The sequence below is a fragment of the Pan troglodytes genome, chromosome 23 (genome assembly GCF_028858775.2).
Source record: "Pan troglodytes isolate AG18354 chromosome 23, NHGRI_mPanTro3-v2.0_pri, whole genome shotgun sequence".
NCBI classification, from domain to species: Eukaryota; Metazoa; Chordata; class Mammalia; order Primates; family Hominidae; genus Pan; species Pan troglodytes.
The window spans coordinates 48,009,483-48,019,847 of record NC_086016.1 but is presented as its reverse complement, the minus strand read 5'-3'; the positions used below and the strand labels follow the sequence as shown (position 1 = coordinate 48,019,847).

General features: G+C 47.1%; 1 long non-coding RNA gene across 1 annotated transcript; it reads right to left on the bottom strand.

Moving 5' to 3' along the window:
- Positions 1 to 7,808: 7,808 nt before the first annotated feature.
- On the bottom strand, positions 7,809 to 9,822 carry LOC129138432 (uncharacterized). The gene is made up of 2 exons (XR_008541667.1): positions 9,558 to 9,822; positions 7,809 to 8,810 (listed from the first exon to the last, which is right to left on the bottom strand). It is a non-coding gene; the product is annotated as an uncharacterized LOC129138432 (long non-coding RNA).
- Between the last annotated feature and the right edge of the window lie 543 nt (positions 9,823 to 10,365).

Genomic DNA, 10,365 nt, shown 5'->3' with positions numbered 1-10,365 from the left:
AAACGCTAGCATCCTGGAGTCTCCCTCCCTCCACACCCAGGCTGTTTTGACCTGTGCTCTGTACTTCTGTTCGCCAGGCCTGAGGTCCCAAACTGCAAACTGCTCCATGTGGATGGGCTGGGGGCTTCCTTTCTCCCTTATTCCCTCCCTCTCTCCCTCCTTTTCTTCCTTCCTTTCTTCCCTTCCCTTCCCTTCTCTTCTCTTCCCTTCCCTTCCCCTCCTTTTCCTCCTTCCTTCCCTTCCTCCTTTCTTCTCCTCCTTCTTCATCTCTCCTGTCTCTCTCTCTCTCCCTTCCTGCCTTCTTTCTGTAAATTTTATTACTGTCTGCTTCTGTGCTGGTGTCTGTGCTACTTTCTAGAGACAGAAAGTAAAATTAGACAGATATCGACTCTGTTATTCTGTGCTTACAATCTAGTACAAAGCAGCAGGCATTGGCCAAATCAGAGCAGTACTGTCCAACAGACATTTCTGTGATGCTTGAAATGTTCCATATCTGGACTTTCTAGTGAGACAGCTACTAAATGCATGGGACTGTTGAATACTTGAAATGTGGCTCGTGTGACCCAGGAGCTGAATTTTAAATTTCATTTAATTTTAATTAATTTGCATTAATATTTATTTATTTTTGAGACAGGGTCTCACTCTGTTGCCCAGACTGGAGTGCAGTGGTGTGATCTTGGCTCACCGCAACCTCCGCCTCCCAGGCTCAAGTGATTCTCCTGCCTCAACCTCCCAAGTGGCTGGGATTACAGGTGCGTGTCACCACCACCCAGCTAATTTTTAAATTTTCAGTAGAGATGGGGTTTCACCATGTTGGCCAGGCTGGTCTTGAACTCCTGACCTCAAATGATTCACCTACCTTGGCCTCCCAAACTGTTGGGATTACAGGTGTGAGCCACTGCCCCGCGCCCAGCCTGCATTTATATTTAAATACTAACACGTGGCTAGTGGCTACCATATTAGATGGCACAGATTCAGAGTTATACTCCCATCACATCGCCCTGTATTATTTCTCCATAACACTTATTACACTTATTTAAATTTGTGAGTTCATTTTTTTGTACTCTGTCTTTCCACAGTGGCGCGTACCATAGTCTGGTTTCCTTGGAAGCAAAGCTTGAGACAAAGACTTGTCTGCGGACATTTCAGCTGGAAATGAGATTCCTGGGAAAACCAATACGAGGACGTTTCACTGAGTCAGTCACAGCTGCAGGAGGCTCATACCTGCTTCTGACGGGGGTTTCTGGGGGATCTCATGAAATATATCTCAGAACTGACCACCTGTGAGAAGAAAGAGAGCATTTCTCCATCAGCTCAACTTGCCACCGGTCAAGGTGGTTCTGTAGACATTAACTTTCCAGCATTCCCATGTTGCATGAGTGTGACTGCAGAGGGCTCCACCAGGACCACTAAGTCGCATATTCAGAGAAGCACCTGGACAGGAAGCAAGAGATCTCCAGCATGGGCCCAAGGCAAGGCACTGTCTGGCTGCTGGCACACAAACGAAGCTGGATGAAGCCACTGTAAGACCGGCTGTGGTGGGAATGGCTGGAGTTGGGGTTGAGAGGACCTTGAAGTGGAGCACAAGAGGGGTCTGGTGTAGTCCACCCCTTGCCTCCCTCACATCTGCATGTGAGTCTTTGATGATGTCTAGCCTGCCACAGAGTTCCCTTCAAGGTGGCGGCCAGCAGCAAGATCTGTAAGTTCTTAAAACACGATTATTAGTGGAACAAGCTATAGTCTCCACTACTGCAGCTGGTCTGAGGTCGTGATCGATAACCTCATCTCAATCCTCCACCACAATTCCAGATGAGCACTTCCATGGGCCTAGGCTGTGTGGCGGTTGCAGGGCCCTCGCCTTCCTCTTTGGGGGGTCTGAGCCCTCATCTGCATTTGCTCTTGCTGGCTGTGGTTGCTGCCATTGCCAGGTCCCTGCTATGACCACCTTGGAAGTGCCAAGAGGCGCTGCAGTGAATTATCTGGTTCTGAGACTGATTCCTCCTTGCCCCAAAGCCGAGCTTCTCTTGAGGTCAGGGTCAATGACTCTGCCAGGATGGTGACTCCTTTCTTTCACTGTTGGTCCACTGGCATGAAGAAGCCAACATGATCAAGAGGTCACTGAGGCCTCAAGATCAGTTGACTCTAGTTTGTTGCTTGGTGGAAGAATCCCCCTGTGGGAACTGGAACCTTGAACTTAACAAAGTCAAAGGATGTGAGACTGGTGACAGAAGTCAGTCTCACCTCCTGGACCTAAGCCTTTCCCTTGGTTCCTGGACCTTTGTATTCTTAGTATGGGGGACACAGTACCGCATGCCAGGGTTGATCTCCCACCCTTTGGCATCGAAGAGTACTTGCCACTCACTCTTCACCAGATTTTGAAGGAACAAGCAATAGGTATCTGAACAGAATGTAAGTTCCACAAAACAGAATTCTTGTCTGCATTGTTCGCTGCTGTATCCGCAGCACCTAAACAGTGTTGGGATCAAAATAAGGACTCAATAAATATTAGCTAAATAAATAATTTCTAGTGGGATTTAATATCACATAGTCAAACGAATTACAAAGCAAACATTTTCAAAAACTTATGGGGCTGTCACTGGAATAAGTAGATCAACAGACAGAATAGAAAATCTAGAAAAAGGAAAAGGTATGGGATATGTTTTAGAGATGGGATCTTGCTATATTGCCAAGGCTGGTCTTGAATTTCTGGGCTCAAGTGATCCTCCCACCTTGGCTTCCTAAGTGGTTGGGACTACAGGCATGTGCCACTGTGCCCAGCTTGTTTGGGTACACATTTTTTTTTTTTAAATAAGGGATGGATGGAGCAACAGGCAACCATTGAGAAAGATGAAATGAAATTAGATCCATGTCTCTCTTCTTGTACCAAAATAAATTTGAGATGGGTTAAGAATCTTAAGGTAACAAAATAAAGAAAGAAAGAAAGAAAGAAAGAATCTTAAGGCAAAAAAATGAAACCATAAATACACGAGGATAAAGTATACATAAATATTTACCTAATTTTGAGGTTGAGAAATATCTTCCTAAGCAGTGAGACTCACATCAGGGCCACAAAGAAAAGAATGGAGAATATATATACGGTTTTGTTTCCATGTGTGGGAGGAAACAGTATAAGCAGAGTGAAAAGGCAAACAACAAACCGGGAAAAACTATGTGCTGGACAAAATCCTTCTAACATAAGTGTATTAGTCTGTTTTCACACTGCTATAAAGAAATACCCAAAACTATGTAATTTATTTTATTTATCTATTTATTTATTTGAGATGGAGTCTCACTTTTTGCCCAGGCAGGAGTGCAGTGGCGCGATCTCGACTCACTGCAAACTCTGCCTCCCAGGTTCAAGCGATTCTCCTGCCTCAGTCTCCTGAGTAGCTGGGATTACAGGCACGTGCCACCATGCCCAGCTAATTTTTGCATTTTTTAGTAGAGATGGGGTTTCACCATGTTGGCCAGGCTGGTCTCAAACTCCTGAACTCAAGTGATCCACCCACCTCGGCCTCCCAAAGTGCTGGGATTATAGGCGTGAGCCACTGTGCCTGCTCAAGACTAGGTAATTTATAAAGGAAAGAGGTTTAATTGACTCAAGTTCCACATGGCTGGGGAGGCCTCAGGAAACTTACAATCATGACGGAAGGCAAAGGGGAAGCAGGCACCTCCTCCTTCACAAGGCAGCAGGAGAGAGAAGTGCAGAGCAAAGGGAAAAGAGCCTTTTATAAAACCATCAGATCTCGTGAGAACTCGCTCAGTATCATGAGAACAGCACGGGGGAACCACCCCCATGATCCAATCACCTCCCACAAGATTCCTCCCCCACCACATGGGTATTACAGTTTGGATTACAATTCAAGATGAGATTTGGGTGGGGACACAGAACCAGATCATATCAGTAACATACAAAAGTCTCTTTGTAAGTAAATAAGATAAAATATTTGCAAAGGATATGGGAAGGAAATTTACAGAAGAGAAACTTCAAATTGCCAATATAACTATGAAAAATGTTCCATTTCAAAGGATCCAAATTAGACAAAGATAAAATTTTCAGCTATTAGATTGGAAAAGCTTATAAAAAGATCATTTAAAATGCTTGTAAAAAATTATAAGTACCAGTAAGTGTTCAGGGAATGAACATTCTTATGTTTGCTGGTGAGACAGCAAATTCTGAAAATGTAACATTCTTTTGTTTGCTGGTGAGACAGCAAATTCTGAAAATGTCCTCAAGGCAAAGTGGGCCACATTAATGCATTAAACAAATATTTATTGAGCTCCTCTGTGCCTCAGGCCTGTGGTAACAACATACAGTCTGTCCTAGCTCTCATTTCCTTTCCAGTATAGTGCAGGAGATAGACATTAAAGAAGAAACTATACAAACAAGTTTATAATTGATGTAGTTGTAGAAAGTACTTATAAATGTGTTTGACAAGGGGTCCTAACCTGGTCAGGGTCATTGGAAAGACTTCCCTAAGGGGGTGATTCTTAAGCCAAGTCTAGCACAATGAGACAAATTTGGGGAGGAGAATAGTGAGGGCAACTGTCTGGACAGGGAAAGTGGCAGTGTGAAAGCTCTGATGAACTCTGAGATGGTTCAGTTGTCTACCCTGCCACACCTGTCATTCCTGGAGTGCTCTGGCCCTGGATGGTTTTCCCTGATTCCACTCCTGATTCCAAAGCTGCTATGATATATTAGCTACAATACCCAGTTTTCAACTGAAAATTACCAGATGAAGAAACAGGAAAACGTGTTTCATAAAGGAAGCTAACAGTTGTAATCTCTGGGCCCAGAATTTAGATTTAGCAGTTACAGACTTCAAAGTATCTGTTATATATATGTTTGAAGAATTAAAGAAAAATAGGTTCATAGGAAAATATGTTCAAGGAATTAAATAAAAATATGATATCAATGAGTGAAGAGAGAATTTGCACAGACAAATGGAAACATTAGTGAGAATTATAGAGCTGAAAAGGACAATAATGAAATTTTAAAAATTCATTAGATGGGCTCCAGTTCTGGAGATGGCAGAAAAACAAAGGATCAGTAAACGTGAAGACAAATCAGCAGAAAATATTTAACTCAAAGAAAAGAGGGAAATAGAATTGGAGTAAAAAGGCTGAGCATGGTGGCTCATGCCTATAATCCCAGCACTTTGGGAGGCGGAGGCGGGTAGGTCACCTGAAGTCAGAAGTTTGAGACCAGCCTGGCCAATATGGCAAAACCCCGTCTCTACTAAAAATACAAAAATTAGCCAGATGTGGTGGCAGGTGCCTGTAATCCCAGCTACTTGGGAGGCTGACGCAGGAGAATTACTTGAACTCAGGAGATGGAGGTTGCAGTGAGCCAAGATTGTGCCATTGCACTTCAGCCTGGGTGACAGAGTGAGACTCTGCCTCAAAAAAAAAAAAAAAAAAAAAAAAAAGGAGAAAAAAGAAGAGAATGGCGGTGTCCTCTTGGACAGTACCAAGCACCACAAATACATGTAATTGGAGTCCCAGAAGGAGAGGAGAGAGACATAGGGGCAGAATAAATTTGAGTAAATAATCGTTGAAAACTTCTCAGTATTAATGGAAAGCATTAACTTGCAGATCCAAAAAGCTCAACAAACCCCAAGCAGAGTAAACGCAAGTAAAATCACTCCTAGGCAAATCACAGTCAAATTTCTAAAAGTCAAAGGCTAAGGAAAATTTTTGAAAGGTTTGGAAGAAAAAAATGAAGTGTCCAATAACGGGGAATTATATGACACAACAGCGAGTAGCTTCTTTAAAAAGAGGGAGTGCAAATCCAGAGGCTGCCTCATTTATCTAATCAGAGGCCCAAGAGTAGACATTAGTGAGAAGGAAAGATAATTAATATTTAGTGATATATTAAACAGGAATCCCCTAGAACTGAAGGAAGAGGTGAGTCCTCAGATTGGAAGTGCTCAGTGAATGCCAAGTAGGACAAATGAAAGAACACAAATTAAAATCTCAACATTCCACTAGAAGGTACCTCATAATGGAATTTCAGAACATCTAGGATAGAGAGAAAAAAAATCTAAAGCTACGAGTAAAAAAAAAAAAAATCCATAAAGCTACTAATAAATAAAAGCTACTGGTTCTAGAGAAAATTCATCAGATTGACATCAGATCCTCATCAGTCATAAGCAGTGTTCCTATTTACCAGCATTTGCAAGTTAGAAGATGTAACAAAACTTAAATCTCCCATTTATGGTAGGGCTAAAACATACAAGAAACCTGACACTAAACCTCTCAAGGAAAAAAGAGAGAGATGGGATTTCTGTGACAAGCTGATTCTGTAATTCATATGGGAATGGAAATGTCCAAGAATAGTCGGGACTATTTGGAAGCAGAAGAAGAACAAGATGGTGAGAACTTGCCCTGCTAGATTATAAGATGTATACAGGAATTAGGCCGGGCGCGGTGGCTCTGCCTGTAATCCCAGCACTTTGGGAGGCCAAGGCGGATCACCTGAGGTCAGGAGTTTGAGAGACCACCCTTGCCAACATGGTGAAACCCCGTCTCTACTAAAAATACAAAAATTAGCCGGGCATGGTGGCAGGCACCTGTAATCCCAGCTACTCAGGAGGCTGCGGCAGGAGAATCACTGGAACCCGGGAGGCAGAGGTTGTACTGAGCCAAGATCATACCACTGCACTCCAGCCTAGTTGATTTCATTTCCAAAAAAAAAAAAAAAAAAAAGCAAACAAACAAACAAACAAATGCATAAGAAAAGCAATACTTTTTTCTTTTTCTTTCTTTTTTTTTTTTTGAGACGGAGTTACACTCTGTTGCCCGGCTGGAGTGCAGTGGCACAATCTCAGCTCACTGCAACATCTGCCTCCCGGGTTCCAGCAATTCTCCTGCCTCAGCCTCCTGAGTAGCTGGGATTACAGGTGCCTACCACCACGCCTGGCTAATTTTTGTATTTTTAGTAGAGACAGGGTTTCACCTTGTTGGCCAGGCTGGTCTCAAACTCCTGACTTCAAGTTATCCGCCCGCCTCGGCCTCCCAAAGTGCTGGGATTACAGGCATGAGCCATCGCACTCAGCCGAAAAGCAATACTTTAAGTCAACTTGCAAAAAAATTGAGTGTGTTTCTATATGGGTTGCAAAGATGTCTTAAACAAGATACAGAAAGCACAAATCACAGATGAAACCATTGATTAATGATAACATCACTTCAGGACAAAAGACAACAAAGTGAAAAGATAAGTGACGTAGAGCAAAAAAAAGTCATAGACTTGGAAATGGGCTTACGGCGGGTGTCCTTTCAGTGGTGTGCTAAGTGGCATCTGTCTAGTGACCCCGCTGGGAATGATCTGATTCGATGGGGTCCTTCTTCAACTGCTATGCTATGGACTCAGCTATTTTACAACTCTGTCAGGGGAGAAATTAACTTATAGAAAACCAATTATAAGGCCAATGATCCTGCCCATAGAATGCAAATGAATTTTGCTCCATAGAGACTGAATTGAATTCTGTCCCATGGAAAAGATAATCCCAAACAGTACACTTTATTGCTCTCTATGATATTAAGCACTTTGCACCAATAAGCAAATCTGTTTCAGCTTTCCTTGTTGCCTACACATCTGTCTTTCCAATTCTCCTTTGAACTGGTTTTAACCTTACTGGTTCCCTTATTAACGAGTTAAATAAAATCTTAGGTGTGTTCAATTTGTATTTGCATGAGAACCATGATTTTGCCTCTAAACATTAATCTTTATCTATAAGAATTTGAATTCATAATATATGTAAGAACAAAAGGAGCTCCTATACATTAACAAAAAGACAAAAATCCAATTAAACACGAATGAAGTTTTTATGCAGAGAAGAAATAACCTCATTAGTAATCAGAGAAAGTAAAATTAAAACAACGGCTTCTCATTTTTCACTCACAGCAGGTTTCAGCTGCTCCGAAGTTGTGGCTGTTGTCAGGATAGGGCCTGGGAACTGGGGAGGGGCTGGTCAGGGCAGACTTATCTGTGAGGTCTGAATATCTTTAAAAAGAAAGATTCTCTGGGCTCCTGGGGGCGGGGTATGGGGCCGCAGGGGACATTGGCAGTCGCCCAGGTGAGAGGACTCAGATCTGGGTACATTTTATTGTAGCAGAGATACTGCACAGGGGGAGTCCGGATGGCTTGGGGCATCTGGGGTTCTGGCAGTGACATCCCTGGGGGCTGACATCTGCCTCTGCCCTGAGGCCTGCAGAAGGAGTCCAGTCTTCTCATGCCAACTAGCGAGACAGAGGTCGGAAGTCACGAGCAGCCCCCCTCCAGAAGTGGCCGGTGCCCTGGTTCAGCTCCAAGAAGCCCTCATGGGTTGGGACATTGGGGGAGGCATTCTTGATGTCAGCAGGGTGACCCGGGGGAGATGTGGGGCTGCTGCAGGTGGCTGGGGGTGGAGGTCCTGCCGCTGTGTGGACATAGACTCGCCAGAGACCGCGGAGGTGCGTGCCTGTCTCCTGGCCCAGGCCTACTGCTGCTGGCACGGTCCTCTCCACCCAGCCCTCCTTCTCTGGGCAGCTGGCCTCGGAAATATTGGAAGGGATAGCCGTGCGCGGTGGCTCACGCCTGTAATCCCAGCACTTTGGGAGGCTGAGGCTGGTCGTTCACTTGAGATCAAGAGTTAGAGACCAGCTTGACCAACATGCTGAAACCCCGTCTCTACTGAAAATACAACATTAGCCGGGCGTGGTGGCACACGCCTGTAATCCCAGCTACTTGGGAGGCTGAGGCAGGAGAATCGCTTGAACCGGGGAGACGGAGGTTGCGGTGAGCCGAGATCGCGCCACTGCACTCCAGCCTGGGCGACAAGAGCGAAACTCTCTCAATAAATAAATAAATAAATAAATACAAGAAAGGAAAAAGAAATATTGGAGGGGACTTGGGGTCCAGGGCTGGGCAGGGCTGAAGGCGTAAACATGTGAGAGTCTGGAGCCGGATGAGGTCACGAGAAGACAGGCGGGACAGGAACAGCGCCGTGGGTGCCACTCGAGACACAGGGTGGGCGGGGCCAGCCAGGCCCGGAGCTGGCTGCCACCGGCTGCGGCAGGAGGGAGCTGGCTGCCGCCATTTCAGTGGAGGGTGGCGACAACCCCAGTCTGGAGGGGGCTGAGACCTGTGCTGGGGGCCGCCCGGGGTAGATCCTGTCTTGAAGGTCTGGCGGTGGGAGGGAGGGAAGGTGGCCGCGGGTGGAGGTGGGCGTGGCGCCAAGGGCGGTGTTCCCTGAAGAGCGAGAGTCGGAGCCCGCTGGCTGCTGCAGGGAAGGGAGCGGCGGAAGATGCGGAGATAGAGGGAGGTTCCCAGGAAGGCAGAGGGAACGGGCAGGCCCGGAGGAGCAGGCGGGAATGTGGAGGGGGGTTGGAACCGCAGCACAGAGGGTTTGGGCGCACAAAGGTGAAGGATGTCCCCCGGGAAGCAAGAGGGCACGGCAGCAACTTGCCCGGGTCCCAGGCCTGACTTTCACACACCCCCGCCCTGCACCTGGACGGTGACGATCTGCTGGGCCTGGTGGCGCCTGGGAAGGCGGCCGGGGGGAGGTCCGAGTTACCGGAAAGTGCAAGTTCCAACCCAGAGCTGCGCTGAGCAGGGCCGGGCTGCTGGGGCGCCCAGGGCTGCAGGTCCTGGCGGGGCCTCTGGGAAGGCGGAGGGCGCTGACTCAGGCCCTGACTCACCAGGGGCTGCCCTGCGGGGGATCTGGGTCCGCCGAGTCCGGGGAACCTCTCAGGTCTGCCCCCCAGCGACCTTTCCTGGGAATGTTCCAGAGCGGTTCTTATTCCTTCCTGGAGGGTGGCTTCTTTCCTTCCTCCAGAGTTCAAAGCCATTGTCTGCACTTGGCCCCATGGCCTCTGAGCTCAGAGTTCACCCCTCATGGAGCTGGAAGGGACGGTTTCTAGAGAGGCCTCCATGCTTGGACCAGGATGAAAATCCTTCACCATCTTCAATGCAACAAGCTGTTCACAGACCCCCAGTGCCATTCTCTCATTCGTGTGTTCATGCGTCCCTCATGCCCTCACTCATTTATTCACCCATGTGTTCACTGGGGGCCCCGTGCAGGGCTGGGGACGCTGCCATGGAGGAGGCGGAGGCACCCTTGCCCCAGAGGGAGCTCCTGTGAATTTCACTGCCATCAGCTGGGAGGCTGGTGAAAGACTGTGGAGCCTGCGTCGGGCTAGGCCGGGGAAGGCCTCCTGGGTGATGAGGGCGGAGGTGGGTGCAGCTTGGTGGAGGCCAGGAAGCCCCGAGAGGAGGCCGCCAAGGCGTGGTGGGTTGGGGCAGGTGAGAGCAAGGGGGTGGAGATGGGCACAAGGCCTGGCTGGCACCATGGAAGGTGCAGCCACCCAGACCCCCAGAAGGAG